Here is a 19452-nt window from a genome sequence, read left to right as displayed (position 1 = left end):
ACGCAACGAATTGGAGAAGTGGATGCTTTCCTGATGTGTATTTCAAATAGATTTTCAAAGAATTTCCGGAGAAGGTAGGAAAAACTCGTTTAAATAAAAAGAAACATGTAATATCAGAGTTTCTTATCGAATTGGGTATCTCTAAATACGTTTAAAGTAGTTTTCCCCATTTCCCAAGAAGACAGATAGAAGAAAAAGGAAGACAGTTTGGAACTCAAAGTGACTGAAATAAATTCTTGCTTCTATTTGTCCAAGTTGAGACCATTTCATTCAACTTACTCGATCTGTTGCCGCTTTTAGATTACGTACGTCATGGTCAGACCTATTCTACTTGTCTTATCAGAGATAGTCCAACTTCACTTTTTCCTTTACTCGACCGTTCTCGTTCACCCGATCAACCAGTGGATGGATCAATGACGTTCAATTTCCGTTTTAATAGCCTAATTAGGATTGATCCTATTCCACTGTTCAAGCTTGCTACTACTCCACTTTAAAGCTCGCCATTAATAATTATAAGCACCTCGCTTAACGCATTCGCCAGTATTGGTAGGATACGATTATTTCCTAAAATTGCATTCATTACATGAGAGACTTTATTTAACGCACTTTTCGTTGTTTTATTTAACTTCGTAAATCAGTTTGTCGAACGCCAATGAAATAGAAATGCAGCAGTTGCGTTTATTTAGATAATTCAATCGATGCACTGTGCAAGTCAATAGCAGCGAACGAATTGAAATAACACTTTGAATTAACGAAGAAAATGTTCAAGGACGAGAGAAGTTAAACGAAGAGAGATAAGTTCACGTTTTACAATGAACACTGCAAGCTTTCTATTCGATCGACAGCTTTTCTCTAGAAAATGAATTTCTATTCGGAGCTTGCTTTCATTTTGGTAGAACGGATTCTCCGACCGAAACATTTTCTTGCTCTTTCATTTCCGAGCTTTTTGATCTTACTATCCTTTTATATATCAAAGACATAGCGATAGTAACATAGTCGATCGCAGGCTACGTGTAACTTTGCTTTAAATCTCTCTTTTTCTACTCGTATGTACGATGTTTAACGATATAAAAAATCGAAGAAATTTTCCAAAGTACAAACATTTAGACATCGATTTATTCATAAATACTTATTCTTTGAGTTTTAATGCAATCGGATAAAATTTCACCTAGAGGAAAATTTGCTTCTATAGAGAATTATTTTCACGATTTTTCATTAAATCTTTATTATGCAAATACCTGGGGTGTCGCAAAGCACACCGAGCTTTTCAGTCGACCCGACTCGAAGGGCAAACGATCGTTGAACTTAATCGAAGAAAGAATTGAGAAAAGCAACGTCTGGTTCTACCAAGTGTTTCGATCAAAGTCGTTCATCGAGTTGTAATTTTTGTCGTTACTCGCTTTGTGTAGAATCCTTTTGTATTTTCAAGCATTCTCTCGGCCCGAGAGTTTCTCGACGTCCTCGAACCCTGTAGCCACCTCCAACTTCCTCTTCTTACATATTGTCAGCGGGAAAATGAAGCACGTTCTTAATGAAATGCATCAAAGTAACTTTACATGCTTCTCAGATTTGTCCTCCAAAGCGCGGCTCGAAAAATATCAAGAAGAACAGGATCTCAAATACAAATATCTCACTGTCATCCAAAACATTCAACAAATATTATCATCGTCATAAGGTATCATTCGTTCAAATATTTCGGTGGGAATCTACTGTCACTTCCGATTTTATTTTTGGGACGTTATACGAGATGACAACAACTGCGTAACTTTGGACGATTTGCTAGTATTCATATTCGATGCTTTAGGTTGATGGTAATGCAGCCCCAAAACGATTTGAGCGCATGATCTTTTGTTTTCGAGCAATTAATCAAGAAATTATGTTCCTGATGCAGCAATTTCTTACGTTTCAAGTGTTTAACTTTAAATTATTACAACTTTCATTCGCGAAATTGTAAGAATATGCAGGGGTACTATAATAAAATTTATTGAAATAAATTGTACAAGTTTAATATTAAAAAACATATTAAAAGAATCTATAAAGTAAGATATAATAAAAACATTAATCGCAAGGGCCAAGTGTTCATATTCTTTTGCAGATGTTGTACCATCAACCTGAAACATCGATCGTTTATACAGCCAACTTATTCGTGATTTTGCAGTTCTTGCTATTTCCTTGTTAGATTTATAATGTTATTTCCCAGTTTCAACGCTTGATTTCGCGATTTCCCATATTTCTTTCTCTTCAAGCTTCTGAAATTTTTGCTGAGCACAATTCGCTGCCAAAAGCCATCATTTCGACACATCTTTTCAACTATGTTGAATACGAAACGAAAATACTTACAGTCAACTTGGTTTGCAATTAAATACAGGTTTCAATACACACCGATATCCAATTTCACGTCGATATTGAACTTTATTAAATTTACTTCATACAATCAATTTGACAGTAGCATAGTTGGAATACTTTCGCGAGTCCGTGTATAGATCCTCGAAATAATTAGCCGCTGATCGTCTGGAGGAGATCCGGTGTAGGTTGGTTGGCGAAACAGGTGACGAGGTTAACCGGAAGGAGAATCAATTTTCATGTTGGCCCAGTTGAACGGTTCGATTCACAGACGATGATTTTCTTTTGAACGTAGAGAGCGGGCGGTGTTTTCCCGGACGATGTTACGCCGACGCCAAACGAGTTTTACGTGTAGTACGATACAACGTTGGATGGAAATGGAGGTCGCGGAACGAGTATGCGGCCTGCCTTTTCTCTGCCACGATAATGGTCCGTATTTGCTCGACTCGGTTTCAATCGACTGCACGGAAAAATGTGGGGAACACCGTGCACTTTAATTCCTCCAGGAACAGCCTCTCATTCACGCCGGGATTAAATTTGATCGTTAATCCCTCGATTACATCCCCTTTTCGAATAATCGTACGTATAGGAGCACTTTAGTGTCTGAAATTTTAACTCTTGCCCAGTGTTCTGCTTATTCCTCGGATCATTCTTTCTGAATTCGTTAACGAGTTAAATTGCACGATTCGTCCAACAAATTATCGGACGCTGATAAGAGGCAAGCGGTTTCTACATTTTCCAACCCAAGCAGTTTGTTTCTGTTTTTAGATTTTACATACGTTTAAAGTCACGATAGATTAAGAAGATTTCGATAAATAATTTCGTTGATATCTGGTGGAAAAGCTGGGTTGTAAATCGTGGCATAATTTGCTTACGACTTTATTCTGCGAGAGAAACTACAGCAGCGGGAACTTTGCGAGAACGTAAATCGTAATTAAAGTTCCGTTCAATTAAGACGCAAGGTGTAATTCAAGATCACCATAAACGCCCCTCCACGGTCATTAATGCACACCGTACGTGCCGAATGTTTATGCCCGGTTATTAAAACTGTCGGACCTAACGAGGTCATCAATGAATCCTTCCTCTTCTAAACGATATTAAATTCCTCCACGATTAATTGGCCAACTTTCGGTAATCGGGCACAAGTTCGTCTCAAAATGAAAGGAATTTATTTCCTGTTTAATAATCGCCATTTAGAATGATACATTTACGAGTTCATATTCCGGAGGAAGATCGCGTATTATATCTAGGATTGAACTCTGCGATAGAAATTTTTATCCGAAACAATTTTACGTTGTTGCTTCTTCTCAGAAAATTCGTGTCGAAAAACATTCTGTTTTTACTTGCGCGGCCACTTCGTTTTCTCGTACTTCTTTTTGTTCGATGAATTTTTTTGCTATTCGAGTCACAGCTTCGATATCGTCCAGCCAGTTCTCGCCATTCCGATTGCATTTCAACGGAGACGTTCGAGGGGACAATCTTCTTATTACAACCAAAAAAGCTTCATTTGTTTCTTTGCTGAATTTCTGACATTATCGGTATCGTTCCTGAAGAAAATCGATTGTATGAGTGATTAGCGTGGAAATTACTTGAAGAATTCCTTCAAGCAACCTTGTCACAGGCAATTCAGCGAATTTTTCGTGTCCATCGAGCAAATCACTAACCAAGTTATTACAGCGTGGCACGAAAGAATGTTTAAAATTAGTACGAAATAAGTTATAATTTTTACGAAATACAGTTATATTTGGCGAAATTTATTAATGGACGCAGATAGTTGTGGAGCTTCCTAGAAAATGGTCGCATAAACCATAATGATTTGACTGAAAGATGGTACCTGTATTATATATTCATCATAGACTAATTGATTCTTTTAACAGAAGGATTCTCAATTATTATCTATATGAATAAAAAGTGTCTACTACGAAAATTACTAGCATCAATTTCAAACTTTCTCTTGATAGTCGCCAAATTATTAATAAATTTGAAACTGTTATTGAATTAAATAATAAAGTATTAAATTTGAAACTATTAAAGCGACAAACTATGAAAGGATGGAAATGAAAATAGAAAGACTCTTAGTTTTATACGTGCTACATTCAGTTTGTAGCCATCTAGAAGTACCCATGCATTCTCCCAAAGAACAAGAGGCTAAGTTCGGCTTTAAACGGCGATTGAGACCTCGTTTAAGTCGTACATACCTTACCTCTCCTTTTTCCTTTCTTTTATTTGGAGAGCAATCGTTTCGTAATGTAGAGCGAAATCGAGCTTTACGAGGTCTCCGGATAAATCTCGGAACGGTGTGTTCTTTTGTCTTGATTTTTCTTTGCGGTATCGTACTCCTCGTAACGCGTGTTTCGACCGGAGGATCAAATTAAAAGCCTAGCCAGACGGATCTTATTCCTTTTACCAAGAGATCTCCTTTCGCTCACGTTCCTAAGATAGAGAAACACATAGTATAGCAATCTCTCTCGTTGTTTGGAATCAAACAAGTTACAAGCTTGTTCTTCGTATTTGAATTAGTCAAACTAATACGGAACTGCACGGATATGGTCACTGTCTGGGTCGAATATGGCCTTTTATCCGGAGCGGTCTATTGTCCAGAATTGGTCGCTGATATCTGATTTTAGTTGGTATTTATGCGAGTTAAACGAGAAGCCACGTTGTGCATACATTAAATTACAGAGAAGAATAACGTAAATTACATGCATACGTTACTTTTTACAAATTTACCATACTTGTCATATACCCGGACATTACTAAAAATTAATGGTTCATTAACAAAAACGTTGCAGCAAAAAATAAGTGGCAATAGGTGAAAAACTGTTTTAAAGCAGCGTGGAAAATCACGCGATGGACGCGTTCCCTCAAGAACAAACGCGAAACGAGGTAAAGGGAGTGGTTAACGATCAATCACATCCCCGCAAACAAGCCTTCTACGCCTCCGAAAATTTCCATCCGTCTGCAGGCGTACTATGCTTGACAAACAACCCTCTTTTGAAAATCATCCCCTCAACAACTTTCGCTTGGTTTTAGCCAAACGAACATTCAACAAATGACTGTCCCAACCTTCCAAATACAAAATACATTTCTCTGCCCTCTAATTTCCCTCCTTCTCATACACCTGTAACTCGACCAATTACTTGACCGGCAAGTCAGCTCGTGGATATCATACGTTTTACGGGTGGAGGGACTGGCCTGGTAGCTATCTGGTGACGAAACGACGGAGGATGCGGGCGCGATCAGGGAATTGTTGTGTTATCACGCTTGTTAATCGGCGAACCCTGACAGATGCACGCTCTTCACCAATGCTAGTACTTGGGACAAGTCTCATGCTCCTTAATCAACCAACCGGTCGACATACTCACAGCGTTTTCCGCGCTCTTGACGAGAATCGAGCTCGCCACCAGCTGGACGAGAGCCTGCCTTTTAATCAATGCCGGACCTCCGGCTCCGCTTGAATTATTCAACCCAGACCTGGTCGTTCGAGGGTCACGGAATATTCTCAAGTTCGTGTAGACGCCTCTCTAGAGGCCAACGATCCGCCCTTTCCTTATTTTTCGTTTTAAAGCCTCTCTATTTCTTTTTGCGGCGTTGTTTGACTGTAGAAAAGGAACGATGGATTGTTTCATTTCTTTGGTAGTTCCGATGGCGGCTAAGAGGCTTTTCTTTCCCTTAGACTTGAAATATTCGAGCCGTACAACTTTTTGATGTTTGATACTCACAATTATGATGTAGTACAGAACTACGTAATTAGTTTTATTTCTTTGATAGTTCCAGTAGTGGTTGACAGGTGAACCCTTTTTTGTTTCCTTGTTTTAACTGGAAATATAAGAAATTTGTATTACAATTAATATAATTCTTCCTTTCACAACTGTGATGTACAGCACAAAATTGCACAGACTGTTTCTTAAGTTGACTCCGCTTTCTGTAAGTTTTCTAACGCTTATAAAAGAGAGAGTACCTATCTATAGGAGGAAATCATAGTGTCACGAATATTATCGGCCGTACAGCTGCATTTACAGTCTCTTTCAAATATTTATCGAGAAAATACTCGAGACGCGTGGTATTTGAACTGACATGAAACAGCCGGTACGATCGATGCGTTCGAAAATGGGCAACGTGTTCGAACGCACGCTCTAACGTTGATTTCCTATCCGATCCTTCTCGATTTTTCGTCGCGACAGCGGGGCTCTTTTTTTAAATAGCACCAAGTGAAGGTATGTGGTTTTTCGAACCATTAGCAGGATTTGAAGAGCAAGCGGGTTGGTACGTTTGCTTTCCGGCGTAGAGACTGTTGCAAACACCTGGTAAAAGAGGGGATGAAAGTCCCCCTCTGCGAAGTCAAGGAAAATGTTGGGAAAATGTTTGAAATATTCGAGGAATTCACTACGTAGGAACGCCGGCCGTAAAAGAGTTAAATAACTCGAGAGAAAATCAGAAGCGTCACCTGGCATTTTAATTGGCCCGCGTCATTAAGAGGGTTGCGATACTTTCTGAATGCTCGACGGTCAATTAGAAAGAAACTTTGGAAGAACATCGTGTATTCGTTAAAAGTTTATTGCTAATGAAATTACCATTGTACACTGTCGTTCATAAGCATTTGGACACCTGCTGCTCTCATACGAAACTTAACAATGAATTTCAACAGTTTATTCGAAACGAGATTAAGAAATTAATAAAAGTTAGAGTTGGATGAGTTTGCCAGACGTTTAAATATAATAAAGAAGCTAATGATATGCCGAGATTAATTGAAACGGTTATCGAGAGATACAGCATATATAGATGAAAAGAAATTTAGAAAGTTATTGCAATACCTAAGTATACTTTTGCATTTCAAACAATATGTTAATAATTTCTTAGATATTATTCTGGTAAATCTAACTTCTCATAAGTGTTCCAACATTTACAAACAGGGTACCGTCGAGTTTTCATGGTGTAATAACTGGTTTCATCCAAAGCCAACAATCTCCCACGGAGATGGTGTATCAGGATAAGCGGTTTCATTATTTTTCGCGTTAGGCTAACGCCGCGTGTCGACCACGAGCCCTCTCGTTAAGCTATGATAAGCGATCGACTATTCAGGGTTCCCGGGCTGAAACGACAAGAAAATTATTCAGCGACATATCGGCTAGGAAAATACGTTTACGGAGGCTTAGAGCCTTAAGCGCGTCAGTGAATTATTGGCTAGGGAAATCGAGCGTGGCGGGGTGCAAATCGAGAATAACCATCTCTATGTAAATCCGGATATAATTCCTGCCGTGATTCATAAGATATATGTCGTTGACGTTCCGACACCACTATCGCACGCTGAATTTCATGACTCCGCATGAATTTCATGAAAAATAATTAGACTAACCCCCGGACTCAATTTTACGCGGAACGATCTTATGGAAATAGAGGGACGCTCAATTTTTCCCTCGGTTTGAAAATAATGCTCGATTAGCTTATCCCTTCCACAAGTAATTTCTACGATATGATAAATTAATGAATTATTAATAAATGAACACCTAATCGTAAATATAAGATAAATTTTAAGATTCAATATCTTGCCAATTAATCGCATCAATCTTTCTATGAAATTTAAAAGTGGAAAGATATTTACGTGAAAAATCTTTTGTTTCAATTCTCTCGTAAAATATTGGTCTCAAAAGTATTGATTGCCGTGTTTTAGATATCAAATATGCCATTAACTTTTTGACAAAGCTTCATCGTTTCATCTTCTATTGCTAAGAGTCTTATGTCTGTAGCGGTACCTGAATCAACGGAAGATTTGGATCTAGAGAGACTCATATTATTGTGCCTTGAAATACCAACTATTTGGTTTGCTAGGTTCAAAGGTAAACGAACTCCGGACAAAATATTATTGCCATTATTTGTAATCGTCAACCAGAGTTACGTTTGTACTTTTTATAATAACAACTGTAGTTATAAATAGACGAACATGCTCTCTAGAACAGTTCAATAGTAGAGTAATTAGGGAGTGGAGGAGTTGAATTGTTTCAAGCGAGCGACGATTACGACCAGTGTACACTATTTCTGTACCTGTACTCGTCTCTGTATTAAACGAATCGATACGTTTAATATGCACCTCGTGTCTTCGGTTCGGGCAGGTTGTCGATCCCTTTTTTAAACTATGTTACATTATAACGCGTTCTTTTAACCGCCAAATGACATCAAAATCAGAACATCAACGACATCGTACTAAATCATATCCTTTCTCCGTAATCTTCACACGATATCTTCGATACTAATAGCATTTTAAAGTCGTCAAGATATATCAATATTTTTCTTTTATAACCTGATGTAAAATATTCCTTGATCAGAAATTGATAACAGAGAATCGATGCAACTGGAGTAAAATAAAAGTATGAAGAAAGGTTGCTTCCATTTTCTCGACGGCGTTAAGTCGAAATCGTTTTGTCCTCCCGGTGCAAATGTTTCCAAGGATGTCGTGGGATAGTTGCGCGGAGGGAGGATCCGTAAAACGAGAGGTCCAAGGATATATTACGGGCGGCTTGGCTGCTCTTTGCGTTGTTCTTGCGGCGCATAAGTAGCAGCGGAGAATCCCGACTTAAATTTCTCGCTTGCTTGCTCGCGAGGGAGCGAGGGTGAGAGGCGATGGCAGGGAGCCGGGCTTGGTTTTACACTATTGTTACACCGAGAGATTGTGGCAAACAACGGCCGACCGGTGTAAATTATTGAAGAGAACCGCTTACCCGGGAAGTTACTCGGAAAAACGCTCTGAAAATGGCGCACGTCCTTTTATTTTCGTCGGCATTTTCCGCGCTTGCGTTTGTTTTGCCACGAATCGTCGCTGCTTCGGTGAGTACATTTTCCGGTAGAATTGTTGTACTTGCCCGTTTTACTGATTGCAGCTCGCTTTTTACCTCTTTCAATTTTGCCCCCATAGCTACGAGGATTCAGTCGCGGAAATCGTTCAACCCTTTCACACCGGCTTTTTGTCCAAAATAGAGAAAAAAAAAGAAAAATAAAATGCAATTTCAAATTAACGATCAACGCTAGAGGCGTCTCTTCGTCCGGCGCGTTTTTGCGACCATTTTTAATTAGCTCACTTTATGTTTCCCCATTGCACTTTGTTGTTTTTTTAACGCAGAATTATTTTTTTCAATGATCGTTGCTGAATGGTCGCACTTTGTCTGACAAACATGTGCGAAATTTTCTTATAAGTATTTCCAAATGGACACGTTGTAAAGTTTATTGATAACGAGTTGCTACTATGTGATACACTAAAATGTTTATGCGAGAAAAGAGAAAGCGAAATGGAGGGGTGGAAATAAATTGAAAGGAAGGAAAAGGAGAGAGAGGGAGAGGGAGAGAGAGAGAGAAGATGAGGAATGGGTGGAAGGAAACAGAATGGGAAGCGATGAATGGGAGTTAAATGGAAGGAAAGCGAAGAAAGAAAGGAAGTAAGGAAGGAAAGAAAAGGGAATAAAGAAAAGGAAGCATAGAAGGTGTGCAGGGATGAAAAGGGAAGGAAGGGAAGCCATTACGTACATTTGCTCCAGCTCATCCCGAGAGTGAAACAGCCAGGCTGGAAATAATAACTAACAGCGTAGTGTAGAATTTTTACACTCTATATCCCCACTGCACCTCACCGGAGCTTTTTATTTACTTCAAAACGTTACAAAATATACCTAATTAGGTCATCTATATTAAAAAACCGTTAGAAATAATTACGAGTTACCAGGAATGAAAGATTGATATTAATTTCGCAGTTTCATCCGCAAATAAATTTCTAGGAATTCTTTTTTATCTTTAATTAAGCACTGTGAACCGCATCGTGTTCGATATAAGCCTCCCCCTCGCCCCTACTTTCATGTATCTTTATTTTTCCATTTGCCGAGAAAGATTCATTACCAGAATTTCTGCTTTTCATCCGAGTACACGGAAGCTGTATATTTGAACAATTTATATCTCCTTTCTCTCTTGTTCGAACATGTTCGTCTTTGAAATACGATCACGTAGCTTTACGCGACTGATACCAATCTCCAGTATAATTCGACTCGGCTTTCATTGCATCTCACGTTTGTGAGCGTCGAAATATAAATAGCTCTCGTTACGAATTACCGTGCAAACAACATTGTTTCGCGAGAACCAACACGAACAGAAGCGGAACACTCGCTTATTTAAAGACTCCATTTATCTTTTAAACATGCGGCTAGTAGTCAAATCGAGTTTCAACGAAATTTCGCGATATTTATATTTTTCGAATCGCCGCGTTTCTCGTCGTTTTGTCTTGCTGCAATTTTTCTTCCTTCCATTAATCAAAATATCATAGTATCGCGAAACATCGAACAGTCGAACGATGATCGGCCTGAAATTTATTTGCCCATTTTATATCCTCAAATATTCTTGATGTCGTTTAATATTCCATATATTTCCACTGTTTCCGTAAACAGAACTCTGCAAAAGTTAAAATTACGCGGGGATTCTACAGGTAGACCACTAAAAATAAATGTATACCAGCGAAACAAGAGAATCTGCATCTGCGCTGGCTTTAAACAACATCATATTAAAGTCGATTAAGAAACCATTAAAATTAGCGGTGAATATTAAATTACGAAAAGTTTAACGCTACCGGACTCGTTTAACAATTCTGCGTTCGTAGTCTCACGAAGCATGGTGCAATTTCCTGTTATATCACCAGCGATGAAACTGATCTTCAAAAATAAGTAAATATAACGTACTGGTGTTTCTACGCTTCCTGCGCTCTCTAACATCTTTTTTCGAAAAAAAGGGGGAAACAAACTAACGAAAAATACAAATACATTAAATACAGACGATAGCAGAAAGTTGCACAAAATATGGTGTAACTTCATATTCCATCGATATCGAAACTGAGCTGTCCAATATATAATAGTTTTACTAAAAATAGGAAAGTGCAAAATACAAATACACTAAACACGGAAAGTAATAAAAAAATACACCTGTAAAATTTCCAATATCCCTCGAATCAATTATCGATCCTTGTACCTTTTCTTTGTCACTTCTTCCTAAAAAGCCGCTGCCGTTTTCCGGTGAAGGCGTCCCCGAGTGTAAACAGAATGAGAAACGTACCTTTCAGGCTTTGACAACGGGCCGCCAGGCCAATAATCGTCCGATCATACACTGTACAACTTTTCCACCCATTTTTCCGTTGGCTCACGGCTTGGCGTTCGCGCGGTGGGGGCCGCAGCGACGGTTGGCCGTGAGGTGGGGTTCGTAGGACGGCAAGCAGCAGCAGCGGCGGCAGCCCGGCAGTCGTTCGGGGTGGTTTCGGCGCAGTAGTACACCGCGAGCATTCCACGAGATTGTACACGCGTGCTCGCGTTCCTACTCGTCCCTCTCGGCTCCGCGTCGCGTCATTCTTTCGCGACACGTGATGATTCTTATTCTCCACATCGTCTTCACGCCGTAAAAAGATTTGCCTTTCTTTCCTGTGAGCTTCAATTTTCGCGTGACGTCAAGATTTGTCGGTGGTGAGCATTCATGCCGATTAGAAAACGACGTATGGAGCGGCTCGTGCTTCGAGCCTGGTTCCTCGGAGATTCCTGTACTCGACGACGCTGACGAGACTCGTTCGGCTGTGCATAGAAGCTGCTTGCATGTCGGTAAGTATGCACCTTTTCTCATATCGCTCGAAAGGGGTGCGAACACGTGTTGGCCGAGTAACGACACGGCATCAATGATAGTTACGACTTTCGCGTGTTTATTTACAAAACGGTTCGGTTCGCTCGATAGAGGCGTTGTGCTAGAGTTTTTGTAAACAGAGACAGTTTGTTATTCGAGATTCGCGGAATCGCCAGTAACTGTTAGTGTTATTGTAACGGATTATTTACGCTCTCGTATTTTTTGGAAATATGATACGGTTTTACGTAGATTTATTTACAAGTGTCGTAACCTCGTTGTGTATTGTCACGAATAATCAGAATATTCGTGTGACTTTCTTATATGTGTTTGCATCTCGAAATAGTCAACATGAATTACGATTAGCGATTTACTAAGCTACATTATCTTCAAGATAAATTGTAAATGTCATGGTTTTGTTATAACAATCGTCATTGCAATAGCGTATAAGTGGTAACCACGAGTCCCAACCTTTAATCTTCATTCAGTTAGAGTCTAATCTTTTCAATTCGTCAAACGGGCAGACTCCTTCATCATAATCAAGCTTATTGATCATTGAACCGCAAAATAATTCACGAGGGTCTTAAGCGTTTCACACGCGAGCTCGCGATCTAAAGCCGGCTTAACGTCTCATTCCAAGAAAGCCCGCGTTGTCGCTAATTTTCCGCTCTCTCGTCGATCATCCTCAAAGTTCGCCGTCAAACCTTTCCCTAGGGGATGTTATCACGACGAAGGAAAAAAGCCGCGAAACTCGAAAGCGAAACCATTACATTTCCTTGGACGACGGGGCCGCTTTATTACCACTTTTTTACAAGCATTATCGCACGATCCACGATCGCAGATATCCAGACGAAGTTGCAAATGTTCCTGGAAGTGAAGTAACACGTGATCATCGAAAACTTTTCAAACGATTACTTTACGCTGCTATATATCAATGTTACGGTCTATCACGATTTCTTTTTACGATTTTTTTTACGACCGTTGCAAAAACCTAGATTAATAACTTAATGTTTAAGAAGGCAACCAGATGTATTTCCCGAGTATTGGATTTTTTGATTTTGTTTTGTGAACTCGTTTTTCTCGATTGGCGAGTATTTCTCGTGGTTCGAAGTACTGTACGTTGCATTCGGAATGTTTAGAGGGAAAAAGAGAAGGGTAGAATATCAAATGACGTGACTTTCCAAGCGGCACCGCCGCCAACAGGTGGAGGACCATTAAAACAGGTGGAGGAACGACGCTGTAACGACGCACCGATCAACGCTCTCGCTGCTAAATTATCAAATTAAATGTGTTGGAACATGGTACAAAGATACGAACAAGAAGAATTGCTTCTTCGAAACTGTCTTCTTGAAGCTGCTTACCAGTCTAAAAAATTTTAGCTTGTTTTAATTGTCGCTCTCAGCGAAAACCAAATTATTGTGACGAACGACGAATATTGCATTTCGTAGTGATAGAACCAAGTGTCTAAATTTATTTAAAAAATAAAATTATTCGTATAGTAGAAAGTAATAAACGTGAGATAGCCACTTGAGCCAGAATGAAGGCAGCCTTGGCGGCTCGAGCGTTAATTATTTCTTAGAATGATGCGTTGAACTAGTATAAGAGACTTTCATGATGCCCAGGGGTATCCTGTTTTTATTTAGAATTCGACTTAGAGCGTGTGGTTTACCTTACGCGGTGGTATAAAGTTTTATTTCTATGCGAAACATGTACTCCATTGTTGCGAAGGGAATTCCTTTATCTGCCCCCCAAAACGGGGACGCTGCAATTTAATTTAATTTTGCCGAGTATAGAAGCTCACAGTTTAAAACAAAATTCTGCGCTCTTTCAGAGCTATACGCATTTACACTAAACAGTGTCTTGTAATGGAATGCAAAAAGGTAAGCTGCGTGGCCTTGTCAGCGGAAGAGCACGGCTTTAAAATGCCTGTTAGCGTTATGCCTCGCAATTTTTATGATTTTTGGCTTCGTTTAACTTTGTTAGATCAGTAAGTAGACGGAATCCGAATGAAAGTTAGTTTTCACGCCATAATGAATACCTATTATAACCCATGTAATCTTTACGTAAGGTTATGCGCGTTTAGTCAAACAATACACGCGGCTTCACCTGTCAATAACCGATGCACGATTTCGCAAACAATCGCGCGTGTATAATTTCGGTGGCGAAATTTATTTGTTCGATATAATGGCCGATATGGTTCCGAGATTAATGTTGCGAACAACCATTTGCTATCGTGGTCATGAATTGATTTAGCGGAAGAATAGGAAGACAGTTCAATTTTCAAGATTATCGGACCACATTTTTCGATGGAAATTAAGTCACGGTGATGATGAATTTTACGCGATTTCCGATGATAGATCGATTATTTCCCCGGACAACCACAGCTATCGGCGGAGCGTGATTTCAGCTACGAATATTTCCAATCTTTATCGAGCAAATCTTCACCGATATTCGAAATATCGTTTTCGAAGCTCTCGGGAATACTGGGTATTCCTAATTGATCATTTTTATTCATTAATCTGATTGCTGACCGAGTTACTTTCCTGAAACAGTTCGAGATTATCATTCGATCCTTTGGAAATATCGAAAAATCTTGAGATCATCGCGAATGCCAAGAATCTTCGATTGTCTGACAGCCTTTATCCGCCACTCCGGCGACAGGCTATTCTTGTTCGAACTGCTTCCCTTGAGCAATTTGCACGAAGACACGCGGCGTCTTTTAAATTGCCAGTCAGTTGGCGGCGCTCCCACGGACGTCGGTCGCAAGAACGCGAAACAGTCAGGCTGGAAATGATAACTAACCGCAAGAACGCGCGTGTACCGGTCGCTAAAAAAGCACAAAGGCAGAAGGAGACTAGAGCTCGACAAACAGCTTGACTGAACTCGCTGTTCGGAGAGACAGAATGCTTTGAGAGACGCGTTCATATCGTTTAACGAGTCGTTGGCAAACAAATGTGACGAGAACGGTATCTAATAAAGTCGCACATTAATATTTAGGTCGTCGCGAAACGCGATTTGAAACGGTTGGGCAAAGGCTGCAAGCGAGGAGGAAAAAGAAATGTTTTTTTTTTTTCTTTTTAAAGAGAGGTGGGATGGGGTGCAGCGAAGATGAAGGCGATCAAACGAGTTTCTTTCTAGGTCAATGTGATTTCGAAATTTATGTCGCCTCGGGAATCAGGCGAAAACGTTCGATTTCGGTCGAACTGTTCAGACGATGCGTTACGGAATTGGAAAAATTAAAGCGACGGTAGATTTTCTAAGGAATTATTCGAGTACGTAATCGTTTCTTCTATTTCCGAATGTCTCTCGTATTCAGAATACACACATTCGCTTATCAGCATTAAAAAATTAGGTAAACCTCAAATATTATTAGAAAGTTATTAAGATCACGAAGCATTATCTCGTTTGATATTTTAGATTAAGACAGGTAGATAAAGACTGTAGAATCTTCGATAAATGAAATAAATGCTCGTCTTAATGATGTTTATACGGGTTGCGTCTCGATCATTGTATTTTTAATCAGTCCTAACACAAATTTCCTCTTTTTAAAGTATACACTTTTTTAACGCGGTTAATGTTGCGAAGCATGTAAACGCGCAGATATTATTTAAACGTATCACCGGATACCTTTAATAAGGAATATGTATGTTACAAATCCCCTTTTTTATGTCACCCACGGCGAAGGATAAAGTTGCGCTAAAACCTGAAACGGTAAAAGCGCGCCGCGTAAGAATATCCACGGGCGTGCGTCTGGGAAACGTTAATTTCATAAGGGATGAAAAATTGTAAGTGTAATCTGCTGAAACGCGCTTCTTAATTCCAACATTGCTACATTAATAAATCGCGGCCCACCGAATTAACCTAATTTCATATTAGCGCTATTACAGATGATATATACATCTGCTCGCGTAGATTAAACGTTCTTAATTTTGAAGTAGCAACCGAGGCAAAGTTGATGCGATCTTAATTTCGGATTTCCCACGTTTTTACGAATCTATTCTCTCGTCTCTCGTTCTTTCTCAACTTTCAATTAAAAAGAGGCCGCGTACCGTTAATTGAATCGTGTATCATTTACGTAACACAAAACCAGCTCCTATATCGGCATCGAGTAGAATGTAATTAAACTGTCACGGTAGCAAGAAACCAACAAATTTACCTCGGATAATAACGTCTAGCTTTGACGCAAAGTGCGATACCGTTATCGTTTATCAAGAACCAACGATCAAAACATTCCCTGCGGATTTTACCGATGTCTGGCAAATTAATCAAACGGGCGAAAGACAGTGAGTAAAGAAAGGGAACAGGAAGTCAGAGAAACAGAAAGGAAAGACGAGAAAAGGCAAGGATAGAAACGAAGGCAATTGGTTAGACTCGGTCGTGTAACTAACTCGGCCTACCGATCACGTACAATCAGACAAGATTCATTGAAAATCTGTAGCTGTGCCCCGGGGATGATACAAAATTCTGGTCTTCTTCTGGGGTAATTGAATCCCGGTGCGCGGCCAGCCTGTTCTCCACCTGCTTTCCTATCTGTCTCTAACTTTCTCTCTCTCTCTCTCTCTTTCTCTCTCCTGTGTTCCATTCAGTCGACCGAACTGGAACATATACGCGGCCTTGCAGTTTATTTTCCATCCATCTTGCTTTACGATAAGACAGAAGCAATATCTTGCTACAGGTGGCTGAGTATACGTACCTCTCATTCACGGCCACTCGTGTTCAAGCCCTGGTTCCCGCGCGTTGCTTCGCCTCTAGGCCACGGAAATTTCTCTCGTCGTGTATGCGTTACACGTAACCGTGTTTCGTGTGCCGCTTCGTGAATCAGAGGCACGGGAAACATCGAAGATGCGACTTTTCCTTTATAACCGAGTTATCAACTCTTTCCAGAGCTTTGGTGGCTTTCCGTCTTGTCTAATTGGCGCATTGGACATTTTTTACTTTTTTTTGAATCGGGTCGAGTATTTGGATGTAATTGGGGAAACTTGTTGGGAAAATATAACGAACGACGAAACGGGAGATCGCAGGAAAAAAATTAGTTAAAACTCTGTTTAAAGGAATATACGAGTGTTTCATTTAAACTAAATCCTATAGCGACCAGTAATCTGCATATCGGAGATATTAATTAGTCTGGCTGTGCGCAACGCGATCGCAATAAATAAAACGCTGGAGCGTAAGCGCGATAACTCGGCATCGAGACTCGTTTTACTATGCTACGTTATTGCCAGCCGCTTCATAGTTTTCGCTCGAAATATCGTTTTTCCGCGGATCTTCCGCGCGTTTTCTGCAAATAAATCCTTTCGCCAGTCGATGGGAAAAAGTTTGATGATGCCATTAAACAAAGACTGGCGCTGATCTATTTTTCGGTGATAAAATATCGTCGAGATCTATATCAACCACCAATTTTAGTTAAATTTGTTACGGCGTACGACGATATCGTATTTGTGAGAAATCCAATGAAAATCGTATTTTACGAAGTGTACAAAAATGTTATCGGTATACCGGTGTAATTTATAATGGATAGGCTGTGCAAATATTACGGATAAATAGAATTTAATTTTCGCTTGGTGTTTCTATCGAATTAAATATTTCCAGGGCGTACGGATTCTCGTAATTCCGTAGCAATCGATAAAATCATAAATAATCATTTATCTTTGTTTAATATCTGTGTTTCTTTCATCGTTGTTCCGTGTTATTGAAAGCATTGGAGAAATATCATGTATCTATAATCAACCAGATATCATGCACTACAGTTTTAATGAGTTTAACTAAACACATATCGTTAGTGGGAAACCGCGATTTTTATTTACTTGAAAATGAAATCTGATAATTTGCCTGGCAATGTCTGTAATTTATGCTGGCTATGTGTAGATTTATTATTTACTGTAGTGAATACCAGAATGAAAATAATTACTTCGTATTTTTTCGTAGTATCTTCATAAATTTATAACGAAATTTTCGGATTTTTGAGGATTTCGATAATTTTCGATAAAATATGTAGATAAAGCTTTCATCGTATATCTCTTTATGTATCTTTCATTTTGATTTCCTTATATTTTAAACGTTAACAATCCTAGTGTTAATTGGAGCATTAAGAAAGAAGGTAAACCAAACATTTTTCATTTTTTTAAACATTTTTCTGAACGTGAAATAATAGAATCAATTAACTCTAGTAAGCTGTATTAATTATACTTATTATACTTACTTTATTATATAATAAAACTGGAGGAATTCGTTCCTCTTTTTCTCCAAAAACGTTTATTCGATTTCGTATTTGAGGTATTGCAACTTCTTGAGCGAGCAGTGTATCTATCGTAGACAGCTGTATGATTTGTTGACTTTTTTAAAGTATTCTATTTGATTGATTTTTACACTCAATTATCCTCTTGCCCCTAACTAACCATTATCCTCTAAATCTCTTTAAAGCGTTCGCTCGATTTTCGTCGCTCGTCAATAGATAGGTCGTAACAACGATTTTGTAAGAAAGCACATGTACCTACAAGAGTTAATCTTATGCAGGTGTACGAGGAAGATCCAATTAAACCGCGTTTGGCTTTTCGTAAGCTCGGTCTGTTGGGAAATCCGGCGGAACAGCAGCGTTCGTTAAGGCATAGAAAGGGGAAGTAGCGATATAGCAAAAAACTCAGGTAATTTTGGTTGTGCTCGACTGTGACCAATTAAAAGTACTACTCGAAACAAGTCTCCTGCAACGGATAGAACCAGTCATTCTAAATTTATCAAAGACGAGATGTTTTCCTGCTGCTGCAAATTTTTTCATATTTTCACGCTCCGCGATTCGTAATGCGTGCGTAATAATTTTACCTCCCGGCTTGCTTTGATGTTCTCTTACACGTACGTTACGAATACGTGACACGACGTTGAAAAATGCATCGGTCGAGTGCAAGACGATCCCGAGTAGCGACAAGTTTTTCGAAAGGTTGCTCTCGACGCGTTAAGTGCGGTCAAAGTTCACGCCCGACAATTTTCAACCCTTTGTTCGTTCGCGTATCGAGCGTGAACGATTTATCGAGGCTTGATCGAGTATTTTTAGTTAATTTCCTTGCACGTGAACTCGCTTGTCAGAAGCTCGATTAATCAAGTGTATCGTTAAACGTACGTGTATTTAAGCTTCGTAGCGTTTAAATGGTGAAAAACATGATTTCGAAGCTTCCGATCGGTTTGCGCTTAAAAGAAATTAATTCGCAGCGAGATCACATTAGAAGGATGTTCAACCAAAATGTTGTTCTCCTACGATTTAACGAGAAGTAACGGTACACGTGTACCGAGCGGTGTTGTTGTGGCCTGTTTGAAAGAAACGACGTGCAGTAAGTCGCGGAAATCTCGTTTAACGTTGCTTTTATTTCCCTCCTGTCTTCCGCTATCGCTTTGTAAAGCAGCTTCATTAAATTTATTATCGCGCAACATCACTCGCAAATATGTTCTAATTTTCCGTGGAGGATAGGAACCGACCAGGATTGCGGTGTCTCA

The 19452-nt window shown here is 39.5% G+C and overlaps 1 protein-coding gene across 2 annotated transcripts in view; it reads left to right on the top strand.

The window, feature by feature from the left end:
* The first annotated feature begins 11586 nt into the window (after positions 1-11586).
* The window catches only part of LOC126924928 (disintegrin and metalloproteinase domain-containing protein 10-like), a 156877-nt gene continuing 149011 nt past the window's right edge, over positions 11587-19452 (top strand). The window contains exon 1 of one of the 2 annotated variants that reach the window (XM_050739942.1): positions 11587-11954. The gene's annotated coding sequence lies outside the window, so the exon portion shown is untranslated. Of the gene's footprint in view, positions 11955-18488; positions 18612-19452 lie in introns of those variants that run through there. The other variant, XM_050739943.1, reaches the window with a different exon arrangement.

This window comes from Bombus affinis, chromosome 15 (assembly GCF_024516045.1).
Source record: "Bombus affinis isolate iyBomAffi1 chromosome 15, iyBomAffi1.2, whole genome shotgun sequence".
Lineage (NCBI taxonomy): Eukaryota > Metazoa > Arthropoda > Insecta > Hymenoptera > Apidae > Bombus > Bombus affinis.
Note: the sequence above shows the minus strand (reverse complement) of the source record. Positions and strands in the feature narration are given on the sequence as shown.